Here is a 24,867-nt window from a genome sequence, read left to right as displayed (position 1 = left end):
CTACCCAAGAGGAAATGCCGGTGAAAAAGAGGCAGGAGAGCTGGTTTCCTGGTGAAACTAAGGGAAAGGGAAAACCGGCCACCCCTTCCCTCCATTCTATTGGCCAACACTGAGTCACTTGATAATAAGATGGATGACCTCCGATCACTGATTTGCTATCAATGGGACTCTCGTGACAGTAGCATTCTCTGTTTTTCCGAAACATGGCTTTCGGACAAGATAACCCCCATGGCTATCCAACTTGATGGATTCTCCATTCTCCGAGCAGACAGGTCATTGGATTCAGGAAAATCCAGATGGGTAGGGGTATGTCTCGTCATCAACAACAGATGGAGAACAGACTCTAGCTCAGTAGAAGTCTCAACCTATTGTTCACCCATCTTGGAATACCTGATGGTCAAATGCCAACTCTTCTACCTCCTGAGAGAGTTTATCGGTTACCGTGACTGCTGTGTAAATTCCACTTCAGGACAACAGCAACAACATATAGTTGGCATTTAAGGAACTGTACGAGGCTATAAACAAGCAGGAAACCATGCACCTGGACGCTGCTTTTCTTTTTCCTGGCGATTTTAAACATTTGCATAACTAAGACATTTGATGCCCAACTTCTATCAACACATCTCCTTTGCCACTAGGGGTGATAAAGTCCTAGACCAGTGTTACTCAACCCACAAGTAAGCATACAAAGCCCTCCCTCGTTCCCTCTTCGGCAAATCAGATCATGACTCTATACTCCTGCTGTCACACACTGATCTGTTTCACCTGTCCTTGTGATTGCCATTTAAACATCACAGTGCCATCTGCTTTGTCACCAAAGCTCCATATACTACCCACCACTGTGACCTGTATACTCTCGTTGGCTGGCCCTCACTACATCCGTCGCCAAACCCACTGGCTCCAGGTCATCTACAAGTCTTTGCTAGGTAAAGCCCTGCCTTATCTCAGCTCACTGATCACCATAGCAACACCCACCCGTAGCTCCAGCAGGTACGTTGCACTGGTCATCCCCAAAGCCAACACTTCCTTTGGCTGCCTTTCCGTCCAGTTCTCTGCTGCCAATGACTGGAACGAATTGTAAAAATCTCTAAAGCTGGAGTCGTATATCTCCCTCTCTAACTTTAAGCATCAGCTGTCAGAGCAGCTTTCCGATCACTGTACCTGTAGACAGGTAATCTGTAAATAGCACACCCAACTACCTCATTCCCATATTATTACTTACCATCTTGCACCCTAGTATCTCTACTTGCACATCATCATCTATCACTCCAGTATTAATGCTAAATTGTAATTATTTTCACCTCTAGGGCCTATTTATTGCCTACCTCCCTACTCTTCTACATTTGCACACACTGTACATAGCTTTTACTTTTCTTTTGTGTAACTGTTGTTTTTGTTGCACTGCTTTGTTTTATCTTGGCCAGGTCACATTTGTAAATGAGAACTTGTTCTCAACTGGCCTACCTGGTTAAATAAAGGTGAACTAAAATAAACTGTGGATTGAAGTACTGACGTGTTCTTATGGAGATGCAAACCTGACTAATTTAACAGGCTGCATGTAGAAAATGAATTTTAACAGGCCTGTTTCAGTAGAACCTGGATTTTTTGGGCTGAAAAATGTTTTGCCCACACTACAGATGGCTATATTGATTGCTAATACAGGACTAGTAAAGGCCCAGTGCACTACTTTTGTGATTTTGTTTTAGATGCACTGTATATTATTATAATTGTTTATTTAATGCAGATTGTCCTGAGGGTCTGTATCTGTGTGTGGATGTACAGTGCTTTCAGAAAGTATTTACACTGCTTGTCTTTACCTACATTTTGTTTTGTTACAGCCTGAATTTGAGATTTTGTTTCACTGGCCTACACACATTTCCCCATAATGTCAAATTATGTTTAGACATTTTTACAAAATAATAAAAAATAAAGCTGAACTGCCTTGAGTCAATAAGTATTCAACCCCAAGCCTAAATAAGTTCAGGAGTAAAACTTTGCTCTGTGTGCAATAAGTGTTAAACATTATTTTTTTAATGACTACCTCATCTCTGTATCCCACACATACAATTATCTCCCTCAGTCGAGCAGTTACTTTCAAACACAGATTCAACCAGAAAGGCCAGGGAGATTTTCCAATGCCCCTCAAAGAAAGGCATCTACTGGTAGAAAAAAAACAGACATTGACTATCCCTTTGAGCATGGTGAAGTATTAATTACATTTTAGATTCTGTATCAATACATCCAGTCACTGAAGATACAGGCGCCCTTCCTAACTCAGTTGCCGGAGAGGAAGGAAACCGCTCAGGGATTTCACCATGAGGCCAATGGTGACTTTAAAACAGTTAAATAGTTTAATGGCTGTGATGAGAGAACTGAAGATAGCGCAACAACATTGTAGTTACTCCACAATACCACCCTAAATGCAGAGTGAAAAGAAGGAAGCCTGTACAGAATAAAAATATTCCAAAACATGCATCCTGTTAACAACAAGGCAGTAAAGTAAAACTGCAAAAAGATGTGGCAAAGAGGTTGTTTGGGGCAAATCCAACACAACACATCACCGAGTATCACTCTTCATATTTTAAAGCATGGTGGTGGATTCATCCTGTTATGGGTATGCTTAGAAAATCTGCAAAAGACTAGGGAGCTTTTAAGATGAAGAAAAAGAATAGCGCTAAGCACAGGCAAAATCCTAGAGGGTAACCTGGTCCAATCTGCTTTCTAACAGACACTGGGTGTCATACCCTGATCTGTTTCACCGGTCTTTGCGCTTGTCTCCACCCCCCTCCAGGTGTCATCTGCCCCATTATTCACTGTGTATTTATACCTGTGATCTCTGTTTCTTTGTTGCCAGTTTATCTTGTCTTGTCTTTTCCTGTACACCTGTTTTCTAGTTCTCCCAGTTTTGACCATTCTGCCTGCCCTGACCCTGCCTGCCGTTCTGTACCTTTCGGACTATGTTCTGGATTACTGACCTCTGTCTGTCCTAGACCTGCAGTTTGCCTGACCCCTGTTTTTGTAATAAACTTTTGTTTTTTCTGGGTCTTATCCTGAGGTCTGATAGTACGAACTGGCCATGACTGACCCAGCAGACACGGACCAGTTCCGCAACAACATCTCCTCAGAAGGAGCCACAATTAAGAGACATGAAGAGTTACTTTTGAGTCTTCTGGATGGATTCCAGACATTAGCAGAACGCTATGACTGTGCCTTGAATACATTGCTGGATAATCTGTGAGGCAGCCGACAGTAGCCTCCCAGTCCCCCAGCAACACCGCAGTCAGCAGTGCTTCTCTGCCAGTGTTCCCTCACTTTCGAGCTGCAGCCTGACGCTAATGTCCGGGAGGGCTCTCGCCTGGGCGACGGCAGTGTGGGAACAACAATCTGCCGTGTGTTTCAGCCTGGAGGACTTCGTGGCTGAGGTGAAAAAGGTTTTCGACTCTGTTGTCCGGGAGATAGTCCACCTGGAAGATACTCCAGCTTCGCCAAGACTCCCGCAGTGTGGCGGAATATGCAGTTGATTTCCTCACTTTGGCTGCTGATAGTGCCTGGATTACGAATCCCTGTTCAACACATTCCTTCATGGATTATAGGAGGAACTCGTCGGATGTGGCAGGGCTTGAAAAATATTAGACTACAAAGGGAAACCCAGCAACACTGAAGCATGCATGAGAGCACCAGCTGTTCTGGATGACTGTGTGATCATGCTCTCCATAACCTTTAAACAGGTCAACATTCACAAAGCCGCAGGGCCAGACGGATTACCAGGAAGTGTACTCAAAGCATGCGCGGACCAACTGTCTTCACTTCACAAGTGTCTTCACTGACATTTTTAACCTCTCCCTGACTGAGTCTGTAAAACCTACATGTTTCAAAAAGACCACCATAGTCCCTGTGCCCAAGAAAGCGAAGGTAACCTGCCTAAATGATTACTGCCCCGTAGCACTTACGTCGGTAGCCATGAAAGGCTGGTCATGGCTCACATCAATGCAATCATGCCAGAACCCTAGACCCACTCCAATTCGCATACCGCCCCAATAAATCCAGAGATGACGCAATCTCAATCGCACTCCACACTGCCCTTTCCTACACCTCCCTCTACAACTTGATCCTGGACTTACTGACGGTGGTAAGGGTAGGCAACAACACATCTGCCACGCTCATCCTGAACACTGGGGCCCCTCAGGTGTGCGTGCTTAGTCCTCTCCTGTACTCCCTGTTCACCCACGACTGCGTGGCCAAGCATGACTCCAACACAATCATTAAGTTTGCTGATGACACAGTGGTAGGCCTGATCACCAACGAGACAGGCTATAGGGAGGAGGTCAGAGACCAGGGTCGAGAGTATCAAGTTCCATGGTGTCCACATCACCAACAAACTATCATGGTCCAAACACACAAAGACAGTTGTGAAGAGGGCACGACAATATCTTTACCCCCTCAGGAGACTGAAAAGATTTGGCATGGGTCCCCAGATCCTCAAATTTTTTTATTTTTTTTAAAATAATTCTACAGCTGCACCGTCGAGAGCACCTGACCGGTTACATCACCGCCTGGTATGGCAACTGCTCAACATCTGACTGTAAGGTGCTACAGAGGGTAGTGCATACAGCCCAGTACATCACTGGGGCCAAGCCTGGAGAAATGTAACCACTCTCAAATTCACAGACAGAGCTATGGATGCAAAGACTGACCATCCAATATATACAAAATGTTTTTTTTAACCATGTTTCAATGTTATACAGTGTTGTATAAATCAACTTTGGTTTACAAATATTGGAGTAAAACAAGCTTTTATTTTGGGTTATGGTGGGATATGACAGTTGAACTAAGTTTATTGGCATTTCTAAGTTATATTCTTCAAGAATCAATGGGTATATATATATCAGTAATTTATAAGTCCAAAAATGGATGTAGCAACTGCAGAATGCTGCTTTAGGGGGAAAAGGCCCTGGAAGAGATCAGTATTCACACCACGTTGCTCTCTGCCACAGGACCCAGGGAGTCATTTAGACCAAAACATTTTAACAGTCACTTAATAGTGAGACCATAGAGGTGCCTTTGGGCTGGCTGGGTGTGTGCTTCACTAAAAACTCAAGAGTAGGATGCCAGGAGAGAGGAGGGGGACAATGCTAAGGTGCTCAAACATTTCAATTTGACTGCAAGATCTTCCTCCAGCAGTCTTTATTTGTTTGAGGACGTAACCTGTCGAGGTATGAAACCTTTTCTGTTCGCTCTTACTCGCCTGGCAAAAGAAGAATCCCTTCACTGTTTCATCCTGCTTCCAGGCTTTTAGACTAATCATCAGTGTCTCTAAATAAGACATCTGCTGTCTGTCTGGGATAACGGGAACAGAGGAGGTTTGTGGGTAATATCATTAATTACAGGATCAAAGCTATACACAAACGAGGCAGGAAACATCTCTCTTTCGGGTGTATCAAAGACCCTGTTGACCCTTCATGGCATTGATCAACAACGGCTCCCTAATCATGCTGTTTAGTTATGGTTCCCTCTCTATTTCTCTCTTGTCTGTCTCTGACAGACAACAGGGTTTGACTGAGACACTGACTTTTAAAAATTCAATATCCTCACTGCCTCTAGGTTTGAGATTTGCTCTTCTGTACTCTTTAGTCTTAACTATTAAAATATTCCTGCCATTGCCTGAATCTATGATGGATGAATAGTACAAAGTCTGTTTCAGATTCCCCTCCCTCACTTTCTTCCTTTTCCCCTCCCTTTATCCTGCTTCCTCAGTTACAACAGAAGCGACTACATATGAACTGTTCTCATCACCAAAGGCAGGGAGGAGATGAAGTCAAGTCACAGTTTGTCAAAACAACATGGTGCCAATCTGTCCTATTCAGTTGTGATGGAAACCTGGTTCCACAGAGCTCTCACCTTCCCCAGAGCTCTCACCTTCCCCAGAGCTCTCACCTTCCCCAGAGCTCTCACCTTCCCCAGAGCTCTCACCTTCCCCAGAGCTCTCACCTTCCCCAGAGCTCTCACCTTCCCCAGAGCTCTCCTCAAAAGGGAAGACTAGTCTGGGATGTGGGCTGAGGAGCTGTGGAGAGAGACTCAACGGGAGGATGGCTCTGAAGCAAAGATTTGCCACACTTTCACCAAGGATTTTCACAGAGCATGAAAACACACACATGCACAATAAATAAGTCCTCTTCCCACCACCCCAGATTCACTCTTCTCTCCCTCAGTGTTTGTTTTTTTGACAGGCTGAGTGCTGAGGTATCAGTGCATGACTGTCTGCCTGACTTTAATGAGAAAACAGTAGTCAGATAATGTTTGACTCTGAACTGTGCAGCTGCTTAACACTCCCAACATATCTAATTGGTGGCTTGCTAAACCATATTTTCAGAATACACTGTAGAATGCATGGTAAAAATAAACTTAAATGTTTTTTACAGAATTAATGCTACAGATTGAAGTGCATTATGGGTAAATGCAGAAAAATGCTGTTATTAACTGTAATTGGAAGCCTCTTGTAAAAATGACTCTAACATACTGCATTTCTTTACAGTAATAGCTGATGACTACTGCGACTACGCATGTCAGGTGAGACGCATGAAGCTGGTAAGGGGTCTACTGTCGTGCCTCGGCTTACCTTTGTGCACTCAGGGAGTTAACTGATTCGTCTTCTTTTCCTTATCCTGGGTGACCTAAATTATGATTGTCTGAATCCTGCATTTCCCAATCTAAAATGTATGTGTAAATGATCTAAACCTAACCCAGCTGGTGACTTAGCCTACACGGCCCAACCCTAAAGATCCTTCAAAGTCAACTCTGATCTTATTTTAATGAATACACCAGAGTTCTACTGGTGTCTTCGCCCAAGACATTAGTGACCCTTTCCCAGTTGTTTGTGTTAGAGATGTGAGAATACAAAAATCAAAGCCTAGTGTAATCACCGAGAGGAACTTTAAAAGTTTAACTGACCAGGCTTTTTTACATTTTTTATTTTAGTGACATTGATTTTGCAGACGTCTTCAATACTATCGTGGATAATCATGCTTCCTTAAAACAACATAAGGGTTAAAAGGTAGATTGAATGCCTGGTACACTCCAGAATTGTCAGAAGTCATTCATCAAAGAGATGATGCTTGGGTCAAGTCCAGAAACACAGGCTTAAGCCCAGACTGGCAAGCTTTTAAGCAACTGAAGAATCACTGTGGGACAAATCAGAAAGGCTAAATCTGATTACAATACTATTACAGTGCCTTGCGAAAGTATTCGGCCCCCTTGAACATTGCGACCTTTAGCGACCTTTTGCCACATTTCAGGCTTCAAAACAAAAAGATATAAAACTGTATTTTTTTGTGAAGAATCAACAACAAGTGGGACACAATCATGAAGTGGAACGACATTTATTGGATATTTCAAACTTTTTTAACAAATCAAAAACGGAAAAATTGGGCTTGCAAAATTATTCAGCCCCTTCACTTTCAGTGCAGCAAACTCTCTCCAGATGTTCAGTGAGGATCTCTGAATGATCCAATGTTGACCTAAATGACTAATGATGATAAATACAATCCACCCGTGTGTAATCAAGTTTCCGTATAAATGCACCTGCACTGTGATAGTCTCAGAGGTCCGTTAAAAGCGCAGAGAGCATCATGAAGAACAAGGAACACACCAGGCAGGTCCGAGATACTGTTGTGAAGAAGTTTAAAGCCGGATTTGGATACAAAAAGATTTCCCAAGCTTTAAACATCCCAAGGAGCACTGTGCAAGCGATACTATTGAAATGGAAGGAGTATCAGACCACTGCAAATCTACCAAGACCTGGCCGTCCCTCTAAACTTTCAGCTCATACAAGGAGAAGACTGATCAGAGATGGAGCCAAGAGTCCCATGATCACTCTGGATGAAGTGCAGAGATCTACAGCTGAGGTGGGAGACTGTCCATAGGACAACAATCAGTAGTATATTGCACAAATCTGGCCTTTATGGAAGAGTGGCAAGAAGAAAGCCATTTCTTAAAGATATCCGTAAAAAGTGTTGTTTAAAGTTTGCCACAAGCCACCTGGGAGACACACCAAACATGTGGAAGAAGGTGCTCTGGTCAGATGAAACCAAAATTGAACTTTTTGGCAACAATGCAAAACATTATGTTTGGCGTAAAAGCAACACAGCTCATCACCCTGAACACACCATCCCCACTGTCAAACATGGTGGTGGCAGCATCATGTTGGGCTTGCTTTTCTTCAGCAGGGACAGGGAAGATGGTTAAAACTGATGGGAAGATGGATGGAGCCAAATACGTGACCATTCTGGAATAACCTGATGGAGTCTGCAAAAGACCTGAGACTGGGACGGAGATGTGTCTTCCAACAAGACAATGATCCAAAACAAAGCAAAATCTACAATGGAATGGTTCAAAAAAATCCAATCGAGAATCTGTGGAAAGAACTGAAAACTGCTGTTCACAAATGCTCTCCATCCAACCTCACTGAGCTCGAGCTGTTTTGCAAGGAGGAATGGGAAAAAAATGTCAGTCTCTCGATGTGCAAAACTGATAGAGACATACCCCAAGCGACTTACAGCTGTAATCGCAGCAAAAGGTGGCGCTACAAAGTATTAACTTACGTGTGCAGTGCCCATCATTGTTGGCTCAAAAACCCACCGTTTGTATTTAACATTATCAGGAAATATTCAAAAAGTATGGAAAGCAGCTAATGGGCTGTCACTCCATAAGGGCGAGGATAGTAGTGATTTTAATAAATATCGATCCATTTCAAGGCTTCCTTGTCAAGCAAGGATTTTAGAATCATTGTTAAAATGTACAATTTTGCTCTTCTTTTATCAGAGAAATGTATTTTGGATGTAAACCAGTGAGTGTATAGCCCTGGGCATAGTACTATTACAGCAATCACTTTAGTTGTTAACGAGCTTGTCAAAGCTTTAGACGCTAAAATGAAATGTGCTGCTTTGTTTGTGGACCTGTCAAAAGCTTTTGAAACTGTTGATCATGATATTTTATTGAATAAGTTGTCCTCGATAGGCCTGAGCTCTGACACCTGTTCATGGTTGACAGAACTCAGGCCATTTGTGATTGATGGGGTTTAGTCTGAATTTCATAAAGGTACATAAAGGTGTACCACAGGGGTCAATTTTGGGACCAGTTCTCTTCGCCATTTATATAAACACCATTGGTCAAGCTGTTAAACTGTAAACTTCATCTATATGCGAATAATAGTATTAGGGATGCCATTGCCCCGACTGTTGATCTGGCTGTGTAAAAACTAGTGTCAGATTTTATAGCCATGCAGGAATCCCTTGATTTTAAAAATTGTGCTTAATATAGGCAAAATGAAATACATGTTATTTTCAAACTCTTGTAAGAATGTTTCAGATTAAACTACATGTTCACTCATTAGGTGGTTCTCCAATCGAATGTGTTCCCACATAAAATACTTAGGTATTTTGATTGATATGGATTTTAGTTAAATTAGATTAAATTTGATTTGATTTGATTTGATTTAGTTAAATTAGCTTTTTCTACAGAAACAGATTGTGCCTTTCTCTAAGCAGAAAGAAGCAGATTATTCAGTCAAACTTTTTATTCGTTTTTGATTATGGTGATATTATTCATCAAAGTGCAGCTGCTCCTACTCTTAAACCTTTGGATGCCATCTACCATAGTGCAGTTTTGGTACTCATCACTGTATCCTGTATCAAATGGTTGGCTGGACCTCGCTAAAGACTCGTAGATCTCTACATTACTCCCTTTTTGTTTACAAGGCCCTACGTCATAAACTTATCTAACTTTGATGTTGAAGTATGGACACCTGACTTTGCCTAACCCGTTCACAGGAATAGCTACCTCTAGAGGTTCCTAGGGTGTACACCGAGCTAGGTAAATCTGCTTTTAGTTTTAATGCGGTATATTGCTGAAACAAAATTCTAAATACATTTAAGACTGATGTTCTGGTGCTGTTCAGGCAATTTCAAATATTGATTTCAAAGAAACTTTGGTTTAACAGTACATTACCGTAAAGAAGTGTTTTCGTTACAGCAATGTACTGTTAAACCAAAATTTATTTGGAATTTACAGTAACATACTGTACCTTTTCTTACAGTAACTTAGTTAACTGGTTGCCAGTAAGTTACCGCAAAAACAAGTTACGTTTTTTACTATGTAATTTAATTCCACCACACAGAATACAGTATAGCCTAGTGGTTAGTGTTGGGCCAGTAACTTAAAAGGTTGCGGGATTGAATCCCTGAGCTGACTAGGTGAAAATCTGTTCCCCGGGCGCCGTGGATGTCATTTAAGGAAGCCCCCGCACCACTCTGATTCAGAGGGGTGCGGAAGACACATTTTAGTTGTACAACTGACTTTTTAGAGCCAAAAACATTGGCCATTAGTGGGTGCATGGTATTGTTGTTTCTGTCTCTAACATATTCTGAGGCGTGCCTTGTAAGAGGCTACATTTGTTGCACCCGTGAGTGAGAGTTTAACTGATATTTAATTGTTGGAGCACTACGATCACATGTGTATAGGGGACAGATTGGAGTGGCAGCAAGACTGACGGACTGTATGAATAGACTGACATTTTTGGGATTCTTTTTTTGATTGATTGGCTGCTTGATTGCCTTTGTTTTTGTTTTATTGGATGACTATTTGGTTTGCCTAATTTGAAATGATTGATTACTTATTGTTTGAATTGTTTATTATTTGGAATGTGGGGAGAATGGATAGAATTTTTAATTGTTGACCATTTTCAACTGTAATGATTTTAGGAAAAAACAAATGAATGGTTGATTACTTGCCATTCATTACCTTGGTCTGTTTGGCACTGGACACAGTCATTGGACACTGTGCTATCTAACCTCCAAACAAGCTTCAATGCCATACAACACTCCTTCGTGGCCTTCCGTGGCCTCCAACTGCTCTTAAAACGCTAGTAAAACCAAATGCATGCTTTTCAACCGATCGCAGCCTGCACCCGCATGCCCGACTAGCATCACCACCCTGGATGGTTCCGACCTTGAATATGTGGACATCTATAAGTACCTAGGTGTCTGGTTAGACTGCAAACTCTCCTTCCAGACTCATATCAAACATCTCCAATCGAAAATCAAGAGTCGGCTTTCTATTCCGCAACAAAGCCTCCTTCACTCACGCCGCCAAGCTTATCCTAGTAAAACTGACTATCCTACCGATCCTCGACTTCGGCGATGTCATCTACAAAATTGCTTCCAACACTCTACTCAGCAAACTGGATGCAGTTTATCACAGTGACATCCGTTGTCACTAAAGCACCTTATACCACCCACCACTGCGACTTGTATGCTCTAGTCGGCTAGCCCTCGCTACATATTCGTCGCCAGACCCACAGGCTCCAGGTCATCTACAAGTCCATGCTAGGTAAAGCTCCGCCTTATCTCAGTTCACTGGTCACGATGGCAACACCCATCCGTAGCACGCGCATCTCACTGATCATCCCTAAAGCCAACACCTCATTTGGCCGCCTTTCGTTCCAGTACTCTGCTGCCTGTGACTGGAACGAAATGGGAAAGAAAAAAAAATAATAATAATTTTCGCTGAAGTTGGAGACTTATCTCCCTCACCAACTTCAAACATCAGCTATCTGAGCAGCTAACCGATCGCTGCAGCTGTACATAGTCTATTGGTAAATAGCCCACCCATTTTCACCTACCTCATCCCCACACTGTTTTTATTTATTTACTTTTCTGCTCTTTTGCACACCAATATCTCCACCTGTACATGACCATCTGATCATTTATCACTCCAGTGTTAATCTGCAAAATTGTAATTCGCCTACCTCCTCATGCCTTTTGCACACAATGTATATAGACTCCCCTTTTTTTCTACTGTGTTATTGACTTGTTAATTGTTTACTCCATGTGTAACTCTGTGTTGTCTGTTCACACTGCTATGCTTTATCTTGGCCAGGTCGCAGTTGCAAATGAGAACTTGTTCTCAACTAGCCTACCTGGTTAAATAAAAAAAATAAAACCGTAGTCACTGTATACAGTGCATTCGAAAAGTATTCAGAGCCCTTCATTTTTTCACATTTTGTTATGTTACAGCTTTATTAAAACATTTATTAAAAATTGTCTTTTCCCCTCACACTACCCCATAATGACAAAGCAAAAATAGGTTTTAGAAGTTTGCCAATTTATATATATATTTTTTTATATACCGTAATTTCCGGACTATAAGCCTTTATTTATTTATTTATATAAAACTTTATTCCCACACTTTGAACCTCGCGGTTTATACAATGACACGGCTAATTTATGGATTTTTCCCGCTTTCACAAGATTCATGCCGGCGAAAAACTGAGCACCGTCACATAATGTGACGTAAATAGAGCGTGCTCAAACTTCCATTCATTCTGATTACAGTAGTAATTTTGTCACCCTCATCATGGCAAAGACACAGAGAAATGCATATGATGCAGCTTTCAAGTTGAAGGCTATCGATCTGGCTGTTGGAAAAGGAAATAGAGCTGCTGCATGGGAGCTTGGCCTTAATGAGTCGATTATAAGATTTTGTAAACAGCAGCGTGAGGAACTGACTCAGTGCAAAAAGACAAACCTTTCAGAGGGAAGAAAAGCAGATGGCCCAAAGTATTTGCAGCCACTCGACATCAGTGTAAATCGTGCATTTAAGGTGGTGCTCAGTGTTCAGTGGGAGTCTTGGATGACAAGTGGGGAGAAATCCTTCACTAAAACGGGCCGCATGCGAAGAGCAACTTATGGTAAAGTCTGCCAGTGGGTCCTGACAACGTGGAGCATTGTCAAAAAATCCACTATCAACGGGTTTGGAAAGGCTGGACTGCTGCTAGTTGAAGGGGCGGCTGGACTGCTGCGTGTTGAAGGGGCGGCTGGACTGCTGCTAGTTGAAGGGGCGGCTGGACTGCTGCGTGTTGAAGGGGCGGCTGGACTGCTGCGTGTTGAAGAGGCGGCTGGACTGCTGCGTGTTGAAGGGGCGGCTGGACTGCTGCGTGTTGAGCGGCTGGACTGCTGCGTGTTGAAGGGGCGGCTGGACTGCTGCGTGTTGAAGGGCGGCTGGACTGCTGCGTGTTGAAGGGGCGGCTGGATGACTGCTGCGTGTTGAAGGCGGCTGGACTGCTGCGTGTTGAAGGGGCGGCTGGACTGCTGCGTGTTGAAGGGCGGCTGGACTGCTGCGTGTTGAAGGGGCGGCTGGACTGCTGCGTGTTGAAGCAACTGCTGAAGGCTGGACTGCTGCGTGTTGAAGGGCAACTGCTGCGTGTTGAAGGGGCGGCTGCTGCGTGTTGAAGGGGCGGCTGGACTGCTGCGTGTTGAAGGGGCGGCTGGACTGCTGCGTGTTGAAGGGGCGGCTGGACTGCTGCGTGTTGAAGTGGACTGCTGCGTGTTGAAGGGGCGGCTGACTGCTGCGTGTTGAAGGGGCGGCTGGACTGCTGCGTGTTGAAGGCGCTGGACTGCTGCGTGTTGAAGGGGCTGGACTGCTGCGTGTTGAAGGGGCGGCTGGACTGCTGCGTGTTGAAGGGGCGGCTGGACTGCTGCGTGTTGAAGGGGCGGCTGGACCGTGTTGAAGGGGCGGCTGGACTGCTGCGTGTTGATGGACTGCTGCGTGTTGAAGGGGCGGCTGGACTTTGTTGAAGGGGCACTGCTGCGTGTTGAAGGGGCACTGCTGCGTGTTGAAGGCTGGAAGGGGCGGCTGGACTGCTGCGTGTTGAAGGGGCAGCATGAGCTCAGCGGGGTATTTGCCTCAGGATGAAAGTGACGAGAGCGACAATGAAAACGATCCAACATCGGATGAAGCAATTCTGAGGCTATTCAACTCCGACACCGAAGGAGATGGCTTCAGTGGTTTCAGTGCACAGAGGAGGAAGATAGTGACCAATGACTTTACTGGTAGGCTACAGTTTAATTTTTGTTACAAGCCATGTTTCATTTAAAGGCTGTGTAAAGTTCATTTGTTTCAATGTACCGGTAGGCACCTGTGGCTTATAGACATGTGCGGCTTATTTATGTACAAAATACATATTTTTTAATAATTCAGTGGGTGCGGTTTATATTCAGGTGCGCTTAATAGTCCAGCAATTACGGTAAGTATTCAGACCCTTTACTCTGTACTTTGTTAAAGCACCTTTGGCAGCGATTACAGTCTCAAGTCTTCTTGGGTATGAAGCTACAATCTTAGCACACCTGTATTTGGAGAGTTTCTCCCATTCTTCTCTGCAGATCCTCCCAAGCTCTGTCAGGTTGGATTGGGATCGTCGCTGCTCAGGTCTCTCCAGAGATATTAGATTGGGTTCAAGTACAGGCTCTGGCTGGGCCACTCAAGGACATTGAGACTTGTCCCAAAGCCACTCCCATGTTGTCTTGGCTGTGTGCTTAGGGTTGTTGTCCTGTTGGAAGGTGAACCTTCTCCCCAGTCTGAGGCCCTGAGCGCTCTGGAAATAGGGTTTTCATCAAGGATCTCTGTACATTGCTCCGTTCATTTTTCCCTCAACCCTGACCAGTCTCCCAGTCCTGCCACTGAAAAACATCCCCACAGCATTATACTGCCACCACCATGCTTCACAGTAGGGATGGTGCCTGGTTTCCTCCAGACGTGACACCTGACATCCAGGCCAAACAGTTCAATCTTTGTTTCATTAAACCAGAGAATTTTGTTTCTCATGTTCAGAGTTCTTCAGGTGCCTTTTGGCAAACTCCAAGCGGGCTGTCATGTGCCTTTTACTGGGGAGCGGCTTCCGTTTGGCCACTCTATGATAAAGGCCTTATTGGTGGAGTGCTGCAGAGATGGTTGTCCTTCTGGAAGGTTCTTCCATCTCCACAGAGGAACTCTGGAGTTCTGTCAGAGTGACAGTCGGTTTCTTGGTCACCTCCCTGACCAAGGCTCTTCTCCATTTGCTCTGTTTGGCTGGGTGCCAGCTCTAGGAAGAGTTGTGGTGGTTCCAAACTTATATTTAAGAATGATTGAGGCTACTGTGTTCTTGTGGACCTCCAATGCTGCGGACATTTTTTGGTATCCTTCCCCAGATCTGTCCCTCGACACAAATCCTGTATTGGAGCTCAACAGACAATTCCTTTGACCTCATGGCCTGGTTTTTGCTCTGACATGCAAATCATGTCCAATCAATTGAATTTACCACAGGTGGACGCAAATCAAGTTGTAGAAACATCTGAAGGATGATCAATGGAAACAGGATGCACCTAGGCTCAATTCTGAGTCTCATAGAAAAGGGTCTCAATACTTATGTAAATAAGGCATCTCAGTTTATATATTTAATACATTTGCAAAAAAATCTATCAACCTGTTTTGGCTTTGTCATTATGGGATATTATGCGTAAATAGATATATTTTTTATTTAATCAATTTTAGAATAAGGCCGTAACGTAACAAAATGTTGAGAGTCAAGGGGTCTCAATACTTTCCGAAGGCACTGTAATTACACATACACATATACATATACATATACATATACATATACAAATGCATGTGGACAACCCTTCAAATGAGTTGATTCTGTAATTTCAGCTACATCAGTTGCTGACAGGTATATAAAATCGAGCACACAGCCATGCAATCTCTATTGACAAACATTGGCAGTAGAATGGCCTCACTGAACACCTCAGTAACTTTCAACGTGGCACCATCATACGATGCCACCTTTCCAACAAATCAGTTAATCACATTTCTGCCCTGCTAGAGGTGTCCTGGTCAACTGTAAGTGCCATTTTTGTGAAGTGCAAAAGTCTATGCGCAACAATGGCTCAGCTGCGAAGTGGTAGGCCACACAAGCTCACAGAATGGGACCCCCGAGGGCTGAAGCGCGTAGCACGTAAAAACGGTCTGTCCTCGGTTGCAACACTCCCTACTCAGTTCTAAACTGCCTCTGGAAGCAACATCAGCACAATAACTGTTCGTTGGGAGATTTATGAAATGGGTTTCAATGGCCGAGCAGCTGCACACAAGCCTAAGGTCACCATGTGCAATCCCACGTCGGCTGGAGTGGTGTAAAGCTCACCGCCATTGGGCTCTCGAACAGTGGAAACGCATTCTCTGGAGTGATGAATCACATTTCACCATTTGGCAGTCCAAAGGACAAATCTGGGTTTTTACTTTAGTTTATTTAGTAAATATTTTATTAACCCTATTTCTTGAACTGCATTGTTGGTTAAGGGCTCGTAAAAAAAGTTTCACAGTAAGGTCTACCTACATCTGTTGTATTCGGCACATGTGACAAATAAAAATTTGATTTGACTATTAGTCAAGGACTGAAATACATGCTGTACATTTAAAATGTCACACATAGCCTACATATCAGTATGTACACACAATATCTAGGTCTAATATATAATTCAGTGCCTATTACAATACAATATATATATATATATAAAATGGCTGTGTGTCTTCACAGTCCCCTTTGTGCAGTGTTTCTTTTATCTGTATTTTAAAATCTGGTTTTATTGCTATATATATATATATATATATATATAAAATGGCTGTGTGTCTTCACAGTCCCCTTTGTGCAGTAAGGTGTTCTTTTATCTGTATTTTAAATCTGGTTTTATTGCTAGCTTGAGTTACCTGGGGTGGCAGAGTTCCATGTAGTCATGCCGATATTTAATACTGTGCGCTTCCCAGTCTCTGGACCTAGGGACTGTGAAGAGACCTCTGGTTGCATGTCTTGTGTTGTACTGATGAGTGTCTGGACTGTGTGCCAACGGCTTGAGCAGACAGTTCCGTACCTTCATCACATCAATACCTCACACAAAGACCAATAATGATGCAGTCAATCTCTCCTCAACTTTGAGCAAGAAGAGACTGACATGAATGTGCACTGACCACTGGGCCCAGGTGCAACTCCGCTGGGCAGTAGTCCAGGTGCTAAGACCACACAGTGATGTCTGCAACTTGTTTCCAGGTGCACCAACCACACAGCTGGGCAATTTGCAACTACACATGACCACACAGCTGGGCTTATGACCACACAGCTGGGCTAGTTGCCTACACATGACCACACAGCTGGGCAGTAGTCCAGGTGCAACTACACATGACCACACAGCTGGGCAGTAGTCCAGGTGCAACTACACATGACCACACAGCTGGGCAGTAGTCCAGGTGCAACTACACATGACCACACAGCTGGGCAGTAGTCCAGGTGCAACTACACATGACCACACAGCTGGGCAGTAGTCCAGGTGCAACCACACAGCTGGGCACACATGACCACACAGCTGGGCAGTAGTCCAGGTGCAACTACACATGACCACACAGCTGGGCAGTAGTCCAGGTGCAACTACACATGACCACACAGCTGGGCAGTAGTCCAGGTGCAACTACACATGACCACACAGCTGGGCAGTAGTCCAGGTGCAACTACACATGACCACACAGCTGGGCAGTAGTCCAGGTGCAACTACACATGACCACACAGCTGGGCAGTAGTCCAGGTGCAACTACACATGACCACACAGCTGGGCAGTAGTCCAGGTGCAACTACACATGACCACACAGCTGGGCAGTAGGTGCACCAGGTGGGCAGTAGTCCAGGTGCAACTACATGACCACACAGCTGGGCAGTAGTCCAGGTGCAACTACACATGACCACACAGCTGGGCAGTAGTCCAGGTGCAACTACACATGACCACACAGCTGGGCAGTAGTCCAGGTGCAACTACACATGACCACACAGCTGGGCAGTAGTCCAGGTGCAACTACACATGACCACACAGCTGGGCAGTAGTCCAGGTGCAACTACACATGACCACACAGCAGCTGGGCAGTAGTCCAGGTGCAACTACACATGACCACACAGCTGGGCAGTAGTCCAGGTGCAACTACCAGGTGCATGACCACACAGCTGGGCAGTAGTCCAGGTGCAACTACACATGACCACACAGCTGGGCAGTAGTCCAGGTGCAACTACACATGACCACACAGCCGGGCAGTAGTCCAGGTGCAACTACACATGACCACACAGCCGGGCAGTAGTCCAGGTGCAACTACACATGACCACACAGCCGGGCAGTAGTCCAGGTGCAACTACACATGACCACACAGGCGGGCAGTAGTCCAGGTGCAACAAAACTAGGGCCTTTAGGACCTATCTGGTCAACTGAGGTGTCAAGAAGGCAGAGCAACACCCTATCATGGACAGACCTCTTCCCATTTTTGCAACCATTGAGTCTATATGTATAATGCTGTATTGTTTAATGCAGTACTGTTTTTCTTACTGTAAATGTTTTTACAGCATCCCTGCTGTCAAGTAAAATCACATAATTTAGCTGGCAACTCTGCTGCCAGTACAATGCTGTAAATTTACAGGGGAATGTTTTACAGTGTAGCTTCCCCAACACTGGGTTTGGTTTATTTCCCTAGCACTACACAGCTGATTCAAATAACCAACTCATCATCAAGCAAAATGTGCACCCAGGTGGGGCCCCAGGACCGTGTTTGGGGAAACCCTGCTTTACAGGACTGCTCTGAATGCTGCTCTCATTAGAGAATGGGTCAAATAAGTCATTACAACAGAAACACACAGCCAGGCTATAAGAATGGGAGGATAGTGGATGAAGGGATGAGGGGAAGGGAGGATGAGAGGGGGGGTTGAAGCTTTCCTCTCCCTGCTAGTTAACCAGTGACAATCTAAATAGCCGCCTGCACAGGAACTCTATATAAATCACTATGGAACGGATGCAGAACTCCGATCTTCGTTAAATGCACAATGATCAGGACCATGAGACAAGACCAGGGACGATCATTTTCAGGGGAAACTGTCGTCAGCAGGTTACGATCTTGGGTTAATTAAAATAATAATGTCTCAATTTCAAGACAATTAGAGTCATTTCAGTAGGCTAAAACATAATGCTGTGAATGTAAGGAGAATGGAAGGAAATGGTTCCAAGACCACCTGCAGCAGCAAGCCATTCATTTGGATTCCCGCACATTCAATGTATTTGTTCCGTTGCAAAAATTCACACCTCACGGAAAGTGAAATTATTTCTAATGTACAATATTATAACGACCGTCGGTGAATAAACTCGCAGCATTTCCTCACCTGTGTTCTCAACGGCGATAAAGCTGTCAGTTGTGGGTTGGTTTTCTGAATGGTGTCCTCCCGCTCATGTACCGGTGTTTCGTTCCCTGGTCGAGGTTTGAGCGGGGCGGAGGAGGTGATATATATCATATAGATCTACTCTACACCGCGACCCTCTTTGGTTACTGACGCCATCCACGAATGCGCAATTGGGAGCCCGCACGCGCGGTCCTCCAACATTTAATATCGTGCACCAGCAGCGCTCAATAGCCAGGGAATTGACATATAGGCATTCATTTTTATTCTCACACTTTTTGCTATGTAAAAATTCTAAGAAAAGTGATCAAAGTTCATTCGAGTTGCCAATTCGTTAATTCTCCTGCCCCCACAAAAAAACGTAATATGAAAAAGTTGCTTTTCAGCCCGGGCCTAATATTCTAAGAGTTGATTCGGGGTGGGCTGGGTCGGATTTATGATTTGCTCAACATTGTAACCTATGTTTGAGACCAACGTGTGGCGGTGGCTGTGTGAGAAGCGTGCCAGTATCCCTCACATAACTAGAATGAGATTAACTTCATATGATATCTCCCTCTCTGCTCTGATAGACATGAGCCTGCAACTCTCCAGTGTTGCACTATATGTATTTCCTTATAGAATCGCGCGAAGGGATCTTAACTGCAGCACCCCTGCCTGATGAGTGTATATGCATTTGCCAAAGTTATATAATTACCACTGTCTGTTCAGAAACAAATGAAATAATTCAGAATAGCCTACTACACCATGGGAAGGCCTATACTTTAGCCACAGAGGATCTATAGCTTCTTTTTTTAAATAGCCTAGCTGTGGATTGTAGCCAAATAACAAGGAATAGCCTACAGTCGGGAACGCGAGGCAAATCTTTCAGCGAAAAAACAGCATGCAGACAAAACAGGCCTTTAGCCATTTGTCAAATACAATCGAGGGAAAACACAGGTTGGAAAGCAAATGGCTCCTGCTGAAAAGAGAAGACTATGCTGTGGGTTACCAAAATATTAGATCGACTTCCAAATATAGTGTTATAAAGTAAAACAAGAGATATAGGCTTTTTGTACGAGCGCATCCATCACCAGCAAGTGAGCTGCGCATCATTGGGTGAGTCAGTGAACGTGAAAAGCATTTTTAGGACTATAATTTCTCGTCATATTGTAGCCAACAATATGTCTCCACACGTAGGACTAGGCTATTGATGCATTCAAGACCAGTTCGTTTTATTAATCTCAGTTTGTCAATATCAAAGTAGTCTGACATTTCGATCATTTATTTGTGCGGTATTAAAAAGGATTCTGCGCTCACTTTTTTTGTTCTGGACCGTCCCGATTTAGAAATGATTAAGCACTGGCTATAAAAGTAGGTAGCCTATCTGCGCGGAATCTGTTTGAAGCTAGCCACAATAACGATGATTGCTGTTTTGCTTCAGAATAAAAAAGTATCTCATTGAAAGCGATTTAAACGGATACAAATAGTGGAATCATGCCATATTTGGACTAGATAATGCTAACACGGTCGGGATGTTATATAAATTCAACAAAATACAAATGAGTTAATTGCAGTTGAAATCTCACTGTGAATATATTAGACTTTAGTATTGCATGGGGGCCATACTTAGAGTGCAATTGAAATGGTTCAGACCCCTTCATATTTTCCACATTTTGTTACATTGCAGCCTTATTCTAAAATATATACTTTTTATCTCATCAATATAAACACAATACCACACAATGACAAAGCGCAAACAGGTTTTTAGAAATGTTTGCAAAGGATTCAGACCCTTTGCTATGAGACTCGAAATTGAGCTCAGGTGCATCCTGTTTCCATTGATGATCCTTGAAATGTTTCTACAACTTGATTGGAGTCCACCTGTGGTAAATTCAATTGATTGGACATGATTTGGAAAGGCACACACACCTGTCTGTATAAGGTCCCACAGTTAACAGTGCATGTCAGAGAAAAAAACCAAGCCATGAGGTCAAAGGAATTGTCTGTAGAGTTCTGTGACAGGATTGTTTCGAGGCACAGATCTGGGGAAGGGTACCTACACATTTCTGCAGCATTGAAGGTCCCCAAGAGCACAGTATCCTCCATTTTTAAATGGAAGACATTTCTAACCACCAAGATTCGTCCTAGAGCTGGCCACCCGGCCAAACTGAGCAATCGGGGGAGGAGGGCCTTGGTCAGGGAGGTGACCAAGAATCCTATGGTCACTCTGACAGAGTTCGTCTGTGGAGATGGGAGAACCTTCCAGAAGGACAGCACTCCACCAATCAGGCCTTTATGGTAGAGTGGCAAAACGGAAGCCACCTCTCAGTAAAAGGCAAATGACAGCCCACTTTGAGTTTTCCAAAAGGCACCTGAAGGACTCTCTGACCATGAGAAACAAGATTCTCTGGTCTAATGAAACCAAGCGTCAAATCTGGAGGAAACCAGGCACCGCTCATCACCTGGCCAATACCAACAGATTTAAAATCTCAATGAGCCCTTCCTGGTTAAATAAAGGTTAAATAAAAATAATTAACACACTACGGTGAAGCATGGTGGTGGGCAGCAACATGCTGTAGGGATGTTTTTCAGCGGCAGGGACTGGGAGACAAGTTAGGATCAAGGGAAAGATGAACAGAGCAAAGTACAGAGAGATCCTTGATGAAACCCTGCTCCAGAGCATTCAGGGCCTCAGACTGGGGAGAAGGTTCACCTTCCAACAGGACAACGACCCTAAGCAGACAGCCAAGACAATGCAGGAATTGTTTTGGGACATGTCCCTGAATGTCCTTGAGTGGCCCAGCCAGAGCCCAGACTTGAACCCGCTCGACCATCTCTGGAGAGGCCTTAAAATAGCTGTGCAACGACGCTCCCAATTCAACCTGACAGAGCTTGAGAGGTTCTACAGAGAAGAATGATAGAATCTCCCCAAATGCCCCAAATGCCAAGCTTGTAGCATCATAGCCAAGAAGACTCAAGGCTGTAATTGCTGCCAAAGGTGCTGTTTTTGCTTTGTCATTATGGGGTATTGTGTGTAGATTGATGGCTAAAAAAAATATTGGAATTAATTTTAGAATAAGGCTGTAATGTCACAAAATGTGGAAAAAGTGAAGGTGTCTGAATACTTTCAGAATGCACTGTATATGAAATGTACAGGCTTACCTATAGATCTTAGGTCAGTTTGAACTACTAATTTTGAAAATTACTCTCTCCAGAAACAAGTCTCTCACTGTTGCCGCCTGCTACCGACCCCCGTCAGCTCCCAGCTGTGCCCTGGACACCATTTGTGAATTGATCGCCCCCCATCTAGCTTCAGAGTTTGTTCTGTTAGGTGACCTAAACTGGGATATGCTTAACACCCCGGCAGTCCTACAATCTAAGCTAGATGCCCTCAATCTCACTCAAATCATCAAGGAACCCACCAGGTACAACCCTAACTCTGTAAACAAGGGCACCCTCATAGACGTCATCCTGACCAACTGGCCCTCCAAATATACCTCCGCTGTCTTCAACCAGGATCTCAGCGATCACTGCCTCATCGCCTGTATCCGCCACGGAGCCGCAGTCAAACGACCACCCCTCATCACTGTCAAACGCTCCCTAAAACACTTCTGTGAGCAGGCCTTTCTAATCGACCTGGCCCGTGTATCCTGGAAGGACATTGACCTCATCCCGTCAGTTGAGGATGCCTGGTCATTCTTTAAAAGTAACTTCCTCACCATTTTAGATAAGCATGCTCCGTTCAAAAAATGCAGAACCAAGAACAGATACAGCCCTTGGTTCACTCCAGACCTGACTGCCCTCGACCAGCACAAAAACATCCTGTGGCGGACTGCAATAGCATCGAATAGCCCCGTGATATGCAACTGTTCAGGGAAGTCAGGAACCAATACACGCAGTCAGTCAGGAAAGCTAAGGCCAGCTTCTTCAGGCAGAAGTTTGCATCCTGTAGCTCCAACTCCAAAAAGTTCTGGGACACTGTGAAGTCCATGGAGAACAAGAGCACCTCCTCCCAGCTGCCCACTGCACTGAGGCTAGGAAACACGGTCTCCACCGATAAATCCATGATTATCGAAAACTTCAATAAGCACTTCTCAACGGCTGGCCATGCCTTCCGCCTGGCTACTCCAACCTCGGCCAACAGCTCCGCCCCCCGTAGTTCCTCACCCAAGCCTCTCCAGGTTCTCCTTTACCCAAATCCAGATAGCAGATGTTCTGAAAGAGCTGCAAAACCTGGACCCGTACAAATCAGCTGGGCTTGACAATCTGGACCCGCTATTTCTGAAACTATCTGCCGCCATTGTCGCAACCCCTATTACCAGCCTGTTCAACCTCTCTTTCATTTCGTCTGAGATCCCCAAGGATTGGAAAGCTGCCGCAGTCATCCCCCTCTACAAAGGGGAGACACCCTGGACCCAAACTGCTATAGACCTATATCCATCCTGCCCTGCCTATCTAGGGTCTTCGAAAGCCAAGTCAACAAACAGGTCACTGACCATCTCGAATCCCACCGTACCTTCTCCGCTGTGCAATCTGGTTTCCGAGCCGGTCATGGGTGCACCTCAGCCACACTCAAGGTACTAAATGATATCATAACCGCCATCGATAAAAGACAGTACTGTGCAGCCGTCTTCATCGACCTCGCCAAGGCTTTCGACTCTGTTAATCACCAAATTCTTATCGGCAGACTCAACAGCCTCGGTTTTTCGGAATCACTGCCTTGCCTGGTTCACCAATTACTTTGCAGACAGAGTTCAGTGTGTCAAATCAGAGGGCATGCTGTCCGGTCCTCTGGCAGTCTCTATGGGGTGCCACAGGGTTCAATTCTCGGGCCGACTCTTTTCTCTGTATATATCAATGATGTTGCTCTTGCTGCGGGCGATTCCCTGATCCACCTCTACGCAGACGACACCATTCTATATACTTTCGGCCCGTCATTGGACACTGTGCTATCAAACCTCCAAACGAGCTTCAATGCCATACAGCACTCCTTCCGTGGCCTCCAACTGCTCTTAAACACGAGTAAAACCAAATGCATGCTTTTCAACCGATCGCTGCCTGCACCCGCATGCCCGACTAGCATCACCACCCTGGATGGTTCCAACCTTGAATATGTGGACATCTATAAGTACCTAGGTGTCTGGCTAGACTGCAAACTCTCCTTCCAGACTCACATCAAACATCTCCAATCAAAAATCAAATCCAGAGTCGGCTTTCTATTCCGCAACAAAGCCTCCTTCACTAACGCTGCCAAGCTTACCCTAGTAAAACTGACTATCCTACCGATCCTCGACTTCGGCGATGTCATCTACAAAATGGCTTCCAACACTCTACTCAGCAAACTGGATGCAGTCTATCACAGTGCCATCCGTTTTGTCACTAAAGCACCTTATACCACCCACCACTGCGACTTGTATGCTCTAGTCGGCTGGCCCTCACTACATATTCGTCGCCAGACCCACTGGCTCCAGGTCATCTACAAGTCCATGCTAGGTAAAGCTCCGCCTTATCTCAGTTCACTGGTCACGATGGCAACACCCATCCGTAGCACGCGCTCCAGCAGATGTATCTCACTGATCATCCCTAAAGCCAACACCTCATTTGGCCGCCTTTCGTTCCAGTACTCTGCTGCCTGTGACTGGAACGAATTGCAAAATCGCTGAAGTTGGAGACTTTTATCTCCCTCACCAACTTCAAACATCAGCTATCCGAGCAGCTAACCGATCGCTGCAGCTGTACATAGTCTATAGGTAAATAGCTCACCCTTTTTGACCTACCTCATTCCCATACTGTTTTTATACTGTTTTTATTTATTTACTTTTCTGCTCTTT

At 44.6% G+C, this 24,867-nt stretch overlaps 1 protein-coding gene across 1 annotated transcript in view; it reads right to left on the bottom strand.

The window, feature by feature from the left end:
• LOC118371331 (5-hydroxytryptamine receptor 1F-like) overlaps window positions 1-20,067 on the bottom strand; it is a 31,438-nt gene extending 11,371 nt beyond the window's left edge. Inside the window, exon 1 of the mRNA XM_035756746.2 lies at window positions 19,043-20,067. The gene's annotated coding sequence lies outside the window, so the exon portion shown is untranslated. The remainder of the gene's footprint in view (window positions 1-19,042) is intronic.
• Window positions 20,068-24,867: the final 4,800 nt, after the last annotated feature.

Source organism: Oncorhynchus keta, chromosome 34 (assembly GCF_023373465.1).
Source record: "Oncorhynchus keta strain PuntledgeMale-10-30-2019 chromosome 34, Oket_V2, whole genome shotgun sequence".
Taxonomy (NCBI): Eukaryota; Metazoa; Chordata; class Actinopteri; order Salmoniformes; family Salmonidae; genus Oncorhynchus; species Oncorhynchus keta.
This window is presented reverse-complemented; position numbering and strand designations above follow the sequence as displayed.